Here is a 16023-nt window from a genome sequence, read left to right on the forward strand (position 1 = left end):
ATATATTTTAAACATCTTCCAGGCCGAGCAAGGCTAAACTTTCAACATCTTCCAGGCCGAGCATGGATATATTTTAAACATCTTCCAGGCCGAACATGGATATATTTTAAACATCTTCCAGGCCGAGCATGGCTAAAGTTCAACAACTTCCCGGCCGAGCATGGATATATTTTAAACATCTTCCAGCCCGAGCATGGATATATTTTAAACATCTTCCAGGCCGAGCATGGCTAAAGTTCCAACATCTTCCAGGGCGAACATGGATATATTTATAACATCTTTAGGCCGAGCATGGATATATTTTAAACATTTTCCAGGCCGAGCATGGATATATTTTAAACATCTTCGAGGCCGAGCATACATATATTTTAAACATCTTCCAGGCCGAACATGGATATATTTTAAACATCTTCCAGGCCGAGCATGGAAATATTTTCAACATCTTCCAGGCCGAGCATGGATATATTTTAAACATCTTCCAGGCCGAGCATGGGTATATTTAAACATCTTCCAGGCAGAGCATGGATATATATTAAACATCTTCCAGGCCGAGCATGCATATATTTTAAACATCTCCCAGGCCGAGCATGGATATATTTTCAACATCTTCCAGGCCGAGCATGGATATATTTTCAACATCTTCCAGGCCGAGCATGGATATACTTTAAACATCTTCCAGGCCGAGCATGGATATATTTTAAACAACTTCCTGGCCGAGCAAGGCTAAACTTTCAAATCTTCCAGGCCGAGGATGTATATATTTTAAACATCTTCCAGGCCGAACATGGATATATTTTAAACATCTTCCAGGCCGAGGATGGCTAAAGTTTCAACAACTTCCCGGCTGAGCATGGTTATATTTTAAACATCTTCCAGGCCGAGCATGGATATATTTTAAACATCTTCCAGGCCGAGCATGGCAAAAGTTTCAACATCTTCCAGGCCGAACATGGATATATTTTAAACATATTTAGGCCGAGCATGGATATATTTTAACTATCTTCCAGGCCGAGCATGGAAATATTTTCAACATCTTCCAGGCCGAGCATGGATATATTTTAAACATCTTCCAGGCCGAGCATGGATATATTTTAAACATCTTCCAGGCCGATCATGGATATATTTTAAACATCTTCCAGGCCGAGCATGGATATATTTTCAACATCTTCCAGGCCGAGCATGGATATATTTTAAACATCTTCCAGGTCGAGCATGGATATATTTTAAACATCTTCCAGGCCGAGCATGGATATATTTTAAACATCTTCCAGGCCGAGCATGGATATATTTTAAACATCTTCCAGGCCGAGCATGGATATATTTTAAACATCTTCCAGGCTGAGCATGGATATATTTTAAACATCTTGCAGGCCGAGCATGGCCAAAGTTTCAACATCTTCCAGGCCGACCATGGATATGTTTTAAACATCTTCCAGGCCGAGCATGGATATATTTTAGAAATCTTCCAGGCCGAGCATGGATATATTTTAAACATCTTCCAGGCCGAGCATGGATATATTTTCAACATCTTCCAGGCCGAGCATGGATATATTTTCAACATCTTCCAGGCCGAGCATGGATATATTTTAAACATCATCCAGGCCGAGCATGGATATATTTTAAACATCTTCCAGGCCGAGCATGGATATATTTTAAACATCTTCCAGGCCGAGCAAGGCTAAACTTTCAACATCTTCCAGGCCGAGCATGGATATATTTTAAACATCTTCCAGGCCGAACATGGATATATTTTAAACATCTTCCAGGCCGAGCATGGCTAAAGTTCAACAACTTCCCGGCCGAGCATGGTTATATTTTAAACATCTTCCAGCCCGAGCATGGATATATTTTAAACATCTTCCAGGCCGAGCATGGCGAAAGTTTCAACATCTTCCAGGCCGAACATGGATATATTTATAACATCTTTAGGCCGAGTATGGATATATTTTAAACATCTTCCAGGTCGAGCATGGATATATTTTAAACATCTTCCAGGCCGAGCATGGATATATTTTAAACATCTTCCAGGCCGAGCATGGATATATTTTAAACATCTTCCAGGCCGAGCATGGATATATTTTAAACATCTTCCAGGCTGAGCATGGATATATTTTAAACATCTTCCAGGCCGAGCATGGCCAAAGTTTCAACATCTTCCAGGCCGACCATGGATATGTTTTAAACATCTTCCAGGCCGAGCATGGATATATTTTAGAAATCTTCCAGGCCGAGCATGGATATATTTTAAACATCTTCCAGGCCGAGCATGGATATATTTTCAACATCTTCCAGGCCGAGCATGGATATATTTTCAACATCTTCCAGGCCGAGCATGGATATATTTTAAACATCATCCAGGCCGAGCATGGATATATTTTAAACATCTTCCAGGCCGAGCATGGATATATTTTAAACATCTTCCAGGCCGAGCAAGGCTAAACTTTCAACATCTTCCAGGCCGAGCATGGATATATTTTAAACATCTTCCAGGCCGAACATGGATATATTTTAAACATCTTCCAGGCCGAGCATGGCTAAAGTTCAACAACTTCCCGGCCGAGCATGGTTATATTTTAAACATCTTCCAGCCCGAGCATGGATATATTTTAAACATCTTCCAGGCCGAGCATGGCGAAAGTTTCAACATCTTCCAGGCCGAACATGGATATATTTTAAACATCTTCCAGGCCGAGCATGGATATATTTGAAACATCTTCCAGGCCGAGCATGGATATATTTGAAACATCTTCCAGGCCGAACATGGATATATTTTAAACATCTTCCAGGCCGAGCATGGCTAAAGTTTCAACAACTTCCAATCTGAGCATGGTTATATTTTAAACATCCACCAGGCCGAGCATGGATATATTTTAAACATCTTCCAGGCCGAGCATGGCAAAAGTTTCAACATCTTCCAGGCCGAGCACGGATATATTTTAAACATCTTCCAGGCCGAGCATGGATATATTTTAAACATCTTCCAGGCCGAGCATGGCTAAACTTTCAACATCTTCCAGGCCGAGCATGGATATATTTTAAACATCTTCCAGGCCGAGCATGGATATATTTTAAACATCTTCCAGGTCGAGCATGGATATATTTTAAACATCTTCCAGGCCGAGCATGGATATATTTTAAACATCTTCCAGGCCGAGCATGGATATATTTTAAACATCTTCCAGGCCGAGCATGGATATATTTTAAACATCTTCCAGGCTGAGCATGGATATATTTTAAACATCTTGCAGGCCGAGCATGGCCAAAGTTTCAACATCTTCCATGCCGACCATGGATATGTTTTAAACATCTTCCAGGCCGAGCATGGATATATTTTAGAAATCTTCCAGGCCGAGCATGGATATATTTTAAACATCTTCCAGGCCGAGCATGGATATATTTTCAACATCTTCCAGGCCGAGCATGGATATATTTTCAACATCTTCCAGGCCGAGCATGGATATATTTTAAACATCATCCAGGCCGAGCATGGATATATTTTAAACATCTTCCAGGCCGAGCATGGATATATTTTAAACATCTTCCAGGCCGAGCAAGGCTAAACTTTCAACATCTTCCAGGCCGAGCATGGATATATTTTAAACATCTTCCAGGCCGAACATGGATATATTTTAAACATCTTCCAGGCCGAGCATGGCTAAAGTTCAACAACTTCCCGGCCGAGCATGGTTATATTTTAAACATCTTCCAGCCCGAGCATGGATATATTTTAAACATCTTCCAGGCCGAGCATGGCGAAAGTTTCAACATCTTCCAGGCCGAACATGGATATATTTATAACATCTTTAGGCCGAGCATGGATATATTTTAAACATCTTCCAGGTCGAGCATGGATATATTTTAAACATCTTCCAGGCCGAGCATGGATATATTTTAAACATCTTCCAGGCCGAGCATGGATATATTTTAAACATCTTCCAGGCCGAGCATGGATATATTTTAAACATCTTCCAGGCTGAGCATGGATATATTTTAAACATCTTCCAGGCCGAGCATGGCCAAAGTTTCAACATCTTCCAGGCCGACCATGGATATGTTTTAAACATCTTCCAGGCCGAGCATGGATATATTTTAGAAATCTTCCAGGCCGAGCATGGATATATTTTAAACATCTTCCAGGCCGAGCATGGCTAAAGTTTCAACAACTTCCCGGCTGAGCATGGATATATTTTAAACATCTTCCAGGCTGAGCATGGTTATATTTTAAACATCTTCCAGGCCGAGCATGGATATATTTTAAACATCTTCCAGGCCGAGCATGGATATATTTTAAACATCTTCCAGGACGAGCATGGATATATTTTCAACATCTTCCAGGCCGAACATAGATATATTTTAAACATCTTCCAGGCCGAGCATGGCTATATTTTCAACATCTTCCAGGCCGAGCATGGATATATTTTAAACATCTTCCAGGCCGAGCATGGATATATTTGAAACATCTTCCAGGCCGAGCATGGATATATTTGAAACATCTTCCAGGCCGAACATGGATATATTTTAAACATCTTCCAGGCCGAGCATGGCTAAAGTTTCAACAACTTCCAATCTGAGCATGGTTATATTTTAAACATCCACCAGGCCGAGCATGGATATATTTTAAACATCTTCCAGGCCGAGCATGGCAAAAGTTTCAACATCTTCCAGGCCGAGCACGGATATATTTTAAACATCTTCCAGGCCGAGCATGGATATATTTTAAACATCTTCCAGGCCGAGCATGGCTAAACTTTCAATATCTTCCAGGCCGAGCATGGATATATTTTAAACACCTTCCAGGTCGAGCATGGATCTTTTTTAACCATCTTGCATGCCGAGCATGGAAATATTTTCAACATCTGCCAGGCCGAGCATGGATATATTTTAAACATCTTCCAGGCCGAGCATGGATATATTTTAAACATCTTCCAGGCCGAGCATGGATATATTTTAAACATCTTCCAGGCCGAGCATGGATATATTTTAAACATCTTCCAGGCCGAGCATGGATATATTTTCAACATCTTCCAGGCCGAGCATGGATATATTTTAAACATCTTCCAGGCCGAGCATGGATATTTTTTAAACATCTTCCAGGCCGAGCATGGATATATTTCAAACATCTTCCAGGCCGAGCATGGATATATTTTAAACATCTTCCAGGCCGAGCATGGTCAAAGTTTCAACATCTTCCAGGCCGAGCACGGATATGTTTTAAACATCTTCCAGGCCGAGCATGGATATATTTTATACATCTTCCAGGCCGAGCATGGATATATTTTAAACATCTTCCAGGCCGAGCATGGATATATTTTCAACATCTTCCAGGCCGAGCATGGATATATTTTCAACATCTTCCAGGCCGAGCATGGATATATTTTAAACATTATCCAGGCCGAGCATGGATATATTTTAAACATCTTCCAGGCCGAGCAAGGCTAAACTTTCAACGTCTTCCAGGCCGAGCATGGATATATTTTAAACATCTTCCAGGCCGAACATGGATATATTTTAAACATCTTCCAGGCCGAGCATGGCTAAAGTTCAACAACTTCCCGGCCGAGCATGGTTATATTTTAAACATCTTCCAGGCCGAGCATGGATATATTTTAAACATCTTCCAGGTCGAGCATGGCTAAAGTTTCAACATCTTCCAGGCCGAGCATGGATATATTTATAACATCTTTAGGCCGAGCATGGATATATTTTAAACATTTTCCATGCCGAGCATGGATATATTTTAAACATCTTCCAAGCCGAGCATAGATAAATTTTAAACATCTTCCAGGCCGAGCATGGATATATTTTAAACATCTTCCAGGCCGAGCATGGATATATTTTCAACATCTTCCAGGCCGACCATGGATATATTTTAAACATCTTCCAGGCCGAACATGGATATATTTTAAACACCTTCCAGGCCGAGCATGGCTAAAGTTTCAACAACTTCCCGGCTAAGCATGGTTATATTTTAAACATCTTCCAGGCCGAACATGGATATATTTTAAACATCTTTAGGCGGAGCATGGATATATTTTAAACATTTTCAGGCCGAGCATGGCTAAACTTTCAACATCTTCCAGGCCGAGCATGGATATATTTTAAACACCTTCCAGGTCGAGCATGGATATATTTTAAACATCTTCCAGGCCGAGCATGGAAATATTTTCAACATCTTCCAGGCCGAGCACGGATATAATTTAAACATCTTCCAGGCCGAGCATGGATATATTTTAAACATCTTCCAGGCCGAGCATGGATATATTTTAAACATCTTCCAGGCCGAGCATCGATATATTTTCAACATCTTCCACGCTGAGCATGGATATATTTTCAACATCTTCCAGGCCATGCATGGATATATTTTAAACATCTTCCAGGCCGAGCATGGGTATATTTAAACATTTTCCAGGCAGAGCATGGATATATTTTAAACATCTTCCAGGCCGAGCATGGATATATTTTAAACATCTTCCAGGCCGAGCATGGCTATATTTTCAACATCTCCCAGGCCGAGCATGGATATATTTTCAACATCTTCCAGGCCGAGCATGGATATATTTTCAACATCTTCCAGGCCGAGCATGGATATATTTTAAACATCTTCCAGGCCGAGCATGGATATATTTTAAACATCTTCCTGGCCGAGCAAGGCTAAACTTTCAACATCTTCCAGGCCGAGCATGGATACATTTTAAACATCTTATAGGCCAAACATGGATATATTTTAAACATCTTCCAGGCCGAGCATGGCTAAAGTTTCAACAACTTCCCGGCTGAGCATGGTTATATTTTAAACATCTTCCAGGCCGATCATGGATATATTTTAAACATCTTCGAGGCCGAGCATGGCAAAAGTTTCAACATCTTCCAGGCCGAACATGGATATATTTTAAACCTCTTTAGGCCGAACATGGATATATTTTAAACATCTTCCAGGCCGAGCATGGCTAAACTTTCAACATCTTCCAGGCCGAGCATGGATATATTTTAAACACCTTCCAGGTCGAGCATGGATATATTTCAAACATCTTCCAGGCCGAGCATGGAAATATTTTCAACATCTTCCAGGCCGAGCATGGATATATTTTAAACATCTTCCAGGCCGAGCATGGATATATTTTCAACATCTTCCAGGCCGAGCATGGATATATTTGAAACATCTTCCATGTCGAGCATGGATATATTTTAAACATCATCCAGGCCGAGCATGGATATATTTTAAACATCTTCCAGGCCGAGCATGGATATATTTTAAACATCTTCCAGGCCGAGCATGGATATATTTTAAACATCTTCCAGGCCGAACATGGATATATTTTAAACATCTTCCAGGCCGAGCATGGATATATTTTCAACATCTTCCAGGCCAAGTATGGCCAAAGTTTCAACATCTTCCAGGCCGAGCATGGATATGTTTTAAACATCTTCCAGGCCGAGCATGGATATATTTTATACATCTTCCAGGCCGAGCATGGATATATTTTAAAAATCTTCCAGGCCGAGCATGGATATATTTTAAACATCTCCCAGGCCGAGCATGGATATATTTTTAACATCTTCCAGGCCGAGCATGGATATATTTTAAACATCTTCCAGGCCGAGCATGGAAATATTTTAAACATCTTCCAGGCCGAGCATGGATATATTTTAAACGTCTTCCAGGCCGAGCATGGATATATTTCAAACGTTTTCCAGGCAGAGCATGGCTGAAATTTCAACATCTTCCAGGCCGAGCATGGATATATTTTAAACATCTTCCAGGCCGAGCATGGATATATTTTAAACATCTTCCAGGCCGAGCATGGATATATTTTAAACATCTTCCAGGCCGAGCTTGGATATATTTTAAACATCTTCCAGGCCGAGCAGGGTCAAAGTTTCAACATCTTCCAGGCCGAGCATGGATAAGTTTTAAACATCTTCCAGGCCGAGCATGGATATATTTTATACATCTTCCAGGCCGAGCATGGATATATTTTAAACATCTTCCAGGCCGAGCATGGATATATTTTCAACATCTTCCAGGCCGAGCATGGATATATTTTCAACATCTTCCAGGCCGAGCATGGATATATTTTAAACATCTTCCAGGCCGAGCATGGCTATATTTTCAACATCTTCCAGGCCGAGCATGGATATATTTTATACATCTTCCAGGCCGAGCATGGATATATTTTCAACATCTTCCAGGCCGAGCATGGATATATTTTAAACATTTTCCAGGCCGAGCATGGATATATTTTAAACATATTCCATGCCGAGCATGGGTATATTTAAACATCTTCCAGGCAGAGCATGGATATATTTTAAACATCTTCCAGGCCGAGCATGGATATATTTTAAACATCTTCCAGGCCGAGCATGGCTAAACTTTCAACATCTTCCAGGCCGAGCATGGATATATTTTAAACATCTCCCAGTCCGAGCATGGATATATTTTCAACATCTTCCAGGCCGAGCATGGATATATTTTCAACATCTTCCAGGCCGAGCATGGATATATTTTAAACATCTTCCAGGCCGAGCAAGGCTAAACTTTCAACATCTTCCAGGCCGAGCATGGATATATTTTAAACATCTTATAGGCCGAACATTGATATATTTTAAACATCTTCCAGGCCGAGCATGGCTAAAGTTTCAACAATTTCCCGGCTGAGCATGGTTATATTTTAAACATCTTCCAGGCCGATCATGGATATATTTTAAACATCTTCCAGGCCGAGCATGGCTAAAGTTTCAACAACTTCCCGGCTGAGCATGGTTATATTTTAAACATCTTCCAGGCCGATCATGGATATATTTTAAACATCTTCGAGGCCGAGCATGGCAAAAGTTTCAACATCTTCCAGGCCGAACATGGATATATTTTAAACCTCTTTAGGCCGAACATGGATATATTTTAAACATCTTCCAGGCCGAGCATGGCTAAACTTTCAACATCTTCCAGGCCGAGCATGGATATATTTTAAACACCTTCCAGGTCGAGCATGGATATATTTTAAACATCTTCCAGGCCGAGCATGGAAATATTTTCAACATCTTCCAGGCCGAGCATGGATATATTTTAAACATCTTCCAGGCCGAGCATGGATATATTTTAAACATCTTCCAGGCCGAGCATGGATATATTTGAAACACCTTCCATGTCGAGCATGGATATATTTTAAACATCTTCCAGGCCGAGCATGGATATATTTTAAACATCTTCCAGGCCGAGCATGGATATATTTTAAACGTCTTCCAGGCCGAGCATGGATATATTTTAAACATCTTCCAGGCCGAACATGGATATATTTTAAACATCTTCCAGGCCGAGCATGGATATATTTTCAACATCTTCCACGCCAAGTATGGCCAAAGTTTCAACATCTTCCAGGCCGAGCATGGATATGTTTTAAACATCTTCCAGGCCGAACATGGATATATTTTATACATCTTCCAGGCCGAGCATGGATATATTTTAAAAATCTTCCAGGCCGAGCATGGATATATTTTAAACATCTTCCAGGCCGAGCATGGATATATTTTTAACATCTTCCAGGCTGAGCATGGATATATTTTAAACATCTTCCAGGCCGAGCATGGAAATATTTTAAACATCTTCCAGGCCGAGCATGGATATATTTTAAACATCTTCCTGGCCGAGCATGGATATATTTTCAACATCTTCCACGCCGAGCATGGATATATTTTCAACATCTTCCAGGCCGAGCATGGATATATTTTAAACATCTTCCAAGCCGAGCATGGGTATATTTAAACATCTTCCAGGCAGAGCATGGATATATTTTAAACATCTTCCAGGCCGAGCATGGATATATTTTAAACATCTTCCAGGCCGAGCATGGCTATATTTTCAACATCTTCCAGGCCGAGCATGGATATATTTTAAACATCTTCCAGGCCGAGCATGGATATATTTTCAACATCTTCCAGGCCGAGCATGGATATATTTTAAACATTTTCCAGGCCGAGCATGGATATATTTTAAACATCTTCCAGGCCGAGCATGGGTATATTTAAACATCTTCCAGGCAGAGCATGGATATATTTTAAACATCTTCCAGGCCGAGCATGGATATATTTTAAACATCTTCCAGGCCGAGCATGGCTAAACTTTCAACATCTTCCAGGCCGAGCATGGATATATTTTAAACATCTCCCAGTCCGAGCATGGATATATTTTCAACATCTTCCAGGCCGAGCATGGATATATTTTCAACATCTTCCAGGCCGAGCAAGGCTAAACTTTCAACATCTTCCAGGCCGAGCATGGATATATTTTAAACATCTTCGAGGCCGAGCATGGCAAAAGTTTCAACATCTTCCAGGCCGAACATGGATATATTTTAAACCTCTTTAGGCCGAACATGGATATATTTTAAACATCTTCCAGGCCGAGCATTGCTAAACTTTCAACATCTTCCAGGCCGAGCATGGATATATTTTAAACACCTTCCAGGTCGAGCATGGATATATTTTAAACATCTTCCAGGCCGAGCATGGGAATATTTTCAACATCTTCCAGGCCGAGCATGGATATATTTTAAACATCTTCCAGGCCGAGCATGGATATATTTTCAACATCTTCCAGGCCGAGCATGGATATATTTGAAACATCTTCCATGTCGAGCATGGATATATTTTAGACATCTTCCAGGCCGAGCATGGATATATTTTAAACATCTTCCAGGCCGAGCATGGATATATTTTAAACATCTTCCAGGCCGAGCATGGATATATTTTAAACATCTTCCAACCGAACATGGATATATTTTAAACATCTTCCAGGCCGAGCATGGATATATTTTCAACATCTTCCAGGCCAAGTATGGCCAAAGTTTCAACATCTTCCAGGCCGAGCATGGATATGTTTTAAACATCTTCCAGGCCGAGCATGGATATATTTTATACATCTTCCAGGCCGAGCATGGATATATTTTAAACATCTTCCAGGCCGAGCATGGATATATTTTCAACATCTTCCAGGCCGAGCATGGATATATTTTCAACATCTTCCAGGCCGAGCATGGATATATTTTAAACATCATCCAGGCCGAGCATGGATATATTTTAAACATCTTCCAGGCCGAGCATGGATATATTTTCAACATCTTCCAGGCCGAGCATGGATATATTTTAAACATCTTCCTGGCCGAGCATGGATATATTTTCAACATCTTCCACGCCGAGCATGGCTATATTTTCAACATCTTCCAGGCCGAGCATGGATATATTTTAAACACCTTCCAGGTCGAGCATGGATATATTTTAAACATCTTCCAGGCCGAGCATGGAAATATTTTCAACATCTTCCAGGCCGAGCATGGATATATTTTCAACATCTTCCAGGCCGAGCATGGATATATTTTAAACATCTTCCAGGCCGAGCATGGATATATTTGAAACATCTTCCAGGCCGAGCATGGGTATATTTAATCATCTTCCAGGCAGAGCATGGATATATTTTAAACATCTTCCAGGCCGAGCATGGATATATTTTAAACATCTTCCAGGCCGAGCATGGCTATATTTTCAACATCTTCCAGGCCGAGCATGGATATATTTTAAACATCTTCCAGGCCGAGCATGGGTATATTTAAACATCTTCCAGGCAGAGCATGGATATATTTTAAACATCTTCCAGGCCGAGCATGGATATATTTTAAACATCTTCCAGGCCGAGCATGGCTAAACTTTCAACATCTTCCAGGCCGAGCATGGATATATTTTAAACATCTCCCAGTCCGAGCATGGATATATTTTCAACATCTTCCAGGCCGAGCATGGATATATTTTCAACATCTTCCAGGCCGAGCATGGATATATTTTAAACATCTTCCAGGCCGAGCAAGGCTAAACTTTCAACATCTTCCAGGCCGAGCATGGATATATTTTAAACATCTTATAGGCCGAACATTGATATATTTTAAACATCTTCCAGGCCGAGCATGGCTAAAGTTTCAACAACTTCCCGGCTGAGCATGGTTATATTTTAAACATCTTCCAGGCCGATCATGGATATATTTTAAACATCTTCGAGGCCGAGCATGGCAAAAGTTTCAACATCTTCCAGGCCGAACATGGATATATTTTAAACATCTTTAGGCCGAACATGGATATATTTTAAACATCTTCCAGGCCGAGCATGGCTAAACTTTCAACATCTTCCAGGCCGAGCATGGATATATTTTAAACACCTTCCAGGTCGAGCATGGATATATTTTAAACATCTTCCAGGCCGAGCATGGAAATATTTTCAACATCTTCCAGGCCGAGCATGGATATATTTTAAACATCTTCCAGGCCGAGCATGGATATATTTTCAACATCTTCCAGGCCGAGCATGGATATATTTGAAACATCTTCCATGTCGAGCATGGATATATTTTAAACATCTTCCAGGCCGAGCATGGATATATTTTAAACATCTTCCAGGCCGAGCATGGATATATTTTAAACATCTTCCAGGCCGAGCATGGATATATTTTTAACATCTTCCAGGCCGAGCATGGATATATTTTAAACATCTTCCAGGCCGAGCATGGATATATTTCAAACATTTTCCAGGAAGAGCATGGCTGAAATTTCAACATCTTCCAGGCCGAGCATGGATATATTTTAAACATCTTCCAGGCCGAGCATGGATATGTTTTAAACATCTTCCAGGCCGAGCATGGATATATTTTCTACATCTTCCAGGCCGGGCATGGATATATTTTCAACATCTTCCAGGCCGAGCATGGATATATTTTAAACATCATCCAGGCCGAGCAGTGATATATTTAAAACATCTTCCAGGCCGAGCAAGGCTAAACTTTCAACATCTTCCAGGCCGAGCATGGATATATTTTAAACATCTTCCAATCCGAACATGGATATATTTTAAACATCTTCCAGGCCGAGCATGGCTAAAGTTCAACAACTTCCCGGCCGAGCATGGTTATATTTTAAACATCTTCCAGGCCTAGCATGGATATATTTTAAACATCTTCCAGGCCGAGCATAGCTAAAGTTTCAACTACTTCCAGGCCGAACATGGATATATTTATAACATCTTTAGGCCGAGCATGGATATATTTTAAACATTTTCCAGGCCGTGCATGGATATATTTTAAACATCTTCCAGGCCGAGCATAGATATATTTTAAACATCTTCCAGGCCGAGCATGGATATATTTTAAACATCTTCCAGGCCGAGCATGGATATGTTTTCAACATCTTCCAGGCCGACCATGGATATATTTTAAACATCTTCCAGGCCGAACATGGATATATTTTAAACATCTTCCAGGCCGAGCATGGCTAAAATTTCAACAACTTCCCGGCTGAGCATGGTTATATTTTAAACATCTTCCAGGCCGAACATGGATATATTTTAAACATCTTTAGGCCGAGCATGGATATATTTTCAACATTTTCAGGCCGAGCATGGCTAAACTTTCAACATCTTCCAGGCCGAGCATGGATATATTTTAAACATCTTCCAGGCCGAGCATGGATATATTTTAAACATCTTCCAGGCCGAGCATGGATATATTTTAAACATCTTCCAGTCCGAGCATGGATATATTTTAAACACCTTCCAGGTCGAGCATGGATATATTTTAAACATCTTCCAGGCCGAGCATGGAAATATTTTCAACATCTTCCAGGCCGAGCACGGATATATTTTAAACATCTTCCAGGCCGAGCATGGATATATTTTAAACATCTTCCAGGCCGAGCATGGATATATTTTAAACATCTTCCAGGCCGAGCATGGATATATTTTCAACTTCTTCCAGCCCGAGCATGGATATATTTTAAACATCTTCCTGGCCGAGCATGGATATATTTTCAACATCTTCCACGCCGAGCATGGATATATTTTCAACATCTTCCAGGCCGAGCATGGATATATTTTAAACATCTTCCAGGCAGAGCATGGGTATATTTAAACATCTTCCAGGCAGAGCATGGATATATTTTAAACATCTTCCAGGCCGAGCATGGATATATTTTAAACATCTTCCAGGCCGAGCATGGCTATATTTTCAACATCTTCCAGGCCGAGCATGGAGATATTTTAAACATCTTCCAGGCCGAGCATGGATATATTTTCAACATCTTCCAGGCCGAGCATGGATATATTTTAAACATTTTCCAGGCCGAGCATGGATATATTTTAAACATCTTCCAGGCCGAGCATGGGTATATTTAAACATCTTCCAGGCAGAGCATGGATATATTTTAAACATCTTCCAGGCCGAGCATGGATATATTTTAAACATCTTCCAGGCCGAGCATGGCTAAACTTTCAACATCTTCCAGGCCGAGCATGGATATATTTTAAACATCTTCCAGGCCGAGCATGGATATATTTTAAACATCTTCCAGGCCGAGCATGGATATATTTTAAACATCTTCCAGGCCGAACATGGATATATTTTAAACATCTTCCAGGCCGAGCATGGATATATTTTCAACATCTTCCAGGCCAAGTATGGCCAAAGTTTCAACATCTTCCAGTCCGAGCATGGATATGTTTTAAACATCTTCCAGGCCGAGCATGGATATATTTTATACATCTTCCAGGCCGAGCATGGATATATTTTAAAAATCTTCCAGGCCGAGCATGGATATATTTTAAACATCTCCCAGGCCGAGCATGGATATATTTTTAACATCTTCCAGGCCGAGCATGGATATATTTTAAACATCTTCCAGGCCGAGCATGGAAATATTTTAAACATCTTCCAGGCCGAGCATGGATATATTTTAAACGTCTTCCAGGCCGAGCATGGATATATTTCAAACGTTTTCCAGGCAGAGCATGGCTGAAATTTCAACATCTTCCAGGCCGAGCACGGATATATTTTAAACATCTTCCAGGCCGAGCATGGATATATTTTAAACATCTTCCAGGCCGAGCATGGATATATTTTAAACATCTTCCAGGCCGAGCATGGATATATTTTCAACTTCTTCCAGCCCGAGCATGGATATATTTTAAACATCTTCCTGGCCGAGCATGGATATATTTTCAACATCTTCCACGCCGAGCATGGATATATTTTCAACATCTTCCAGGCCGAGCATGGATATATTTTAAACATCTTCCAGGCAGAGCATGGGTATATTTAAACATCTTCCAGGCAGAGCATGGATATATTTTAAACATCTTCCAGGCCGAGCATGGATATATTTTAAACATCTTCCAGGCCGAGCATGGCTATATTTTCAACATCTTCCAGGCCGAGCATGGAGATATTTTAAACATCTTCCAGGCCGAGCATGGATATATTTTCAACATCTTCCAGGCCGAGCATGGATATATTTTAAACATTTTCCAGGCCGAGCATGGATATATTTTAAACATCTTCCAGGCCGAGCATGGGTATATTTAAACATCTTCCAGGCAGAGCATGGATATATTTTAAACATCTTCCAGGCCGAGCATGGATATATTTTAAACATCTTCCAGGCCGAGCATGGCTAAACTTTCAACATCTTCCAGGCCGAGCATGGATATATTTTAAACATCTTCCAGGCCGAGCATGGATATATTTTAAACATCTTCCAGGCCGAGCATGGATATATTTTAAACATCTTCCAGGCCGAACATGGATATATTTTAAACATCTTCCAGGCCGAGCATGGATATATTTTCAACATCTTCCAGGCCAAGTATGGCCAAAGTTTCAACATCTTCCAGTCCGAGCATGGATATGTTTTAAACATCTTCCAGGCCGAGCATGGATATATTTTATACATCTTCCAGGCCGAGCATGGATATATTTTAAAAATCTTCCAGGCCGAGCATGGATATATTTTAAACATCTCCCAGGCCGAGCATGGATATATTTTTAACATCTTCCAGGCCGAGCATGGATATATTTTAAACATCTTCCAGGCCGAGCATGGAAATATTTTAAACATCTTCCAGGCCGAGCATGGATATATTTTAAACGTCTTCCAGGCCGAGCATGGATATATTTCAAACGTTTTCCAGGCAGAGCATGGCTGAAATTTCAACATCTT

The sequence above is a fragment of the Scyliorhinus torazame genome, chromosome 20, assembly GCF_047496885.1.
Source record: "Scyliorhinus torazame isolate Kashiwa2021f chromosome 20, sScyTor2.1, whole genome shotgun sequence".
NCBI lineage: Eukaryota > Metazoa > Chordata > Chondrichthyes > Carcharhiniformes > Scyliorhinidae > Scyliorhinus > Scyliorhinus torazame.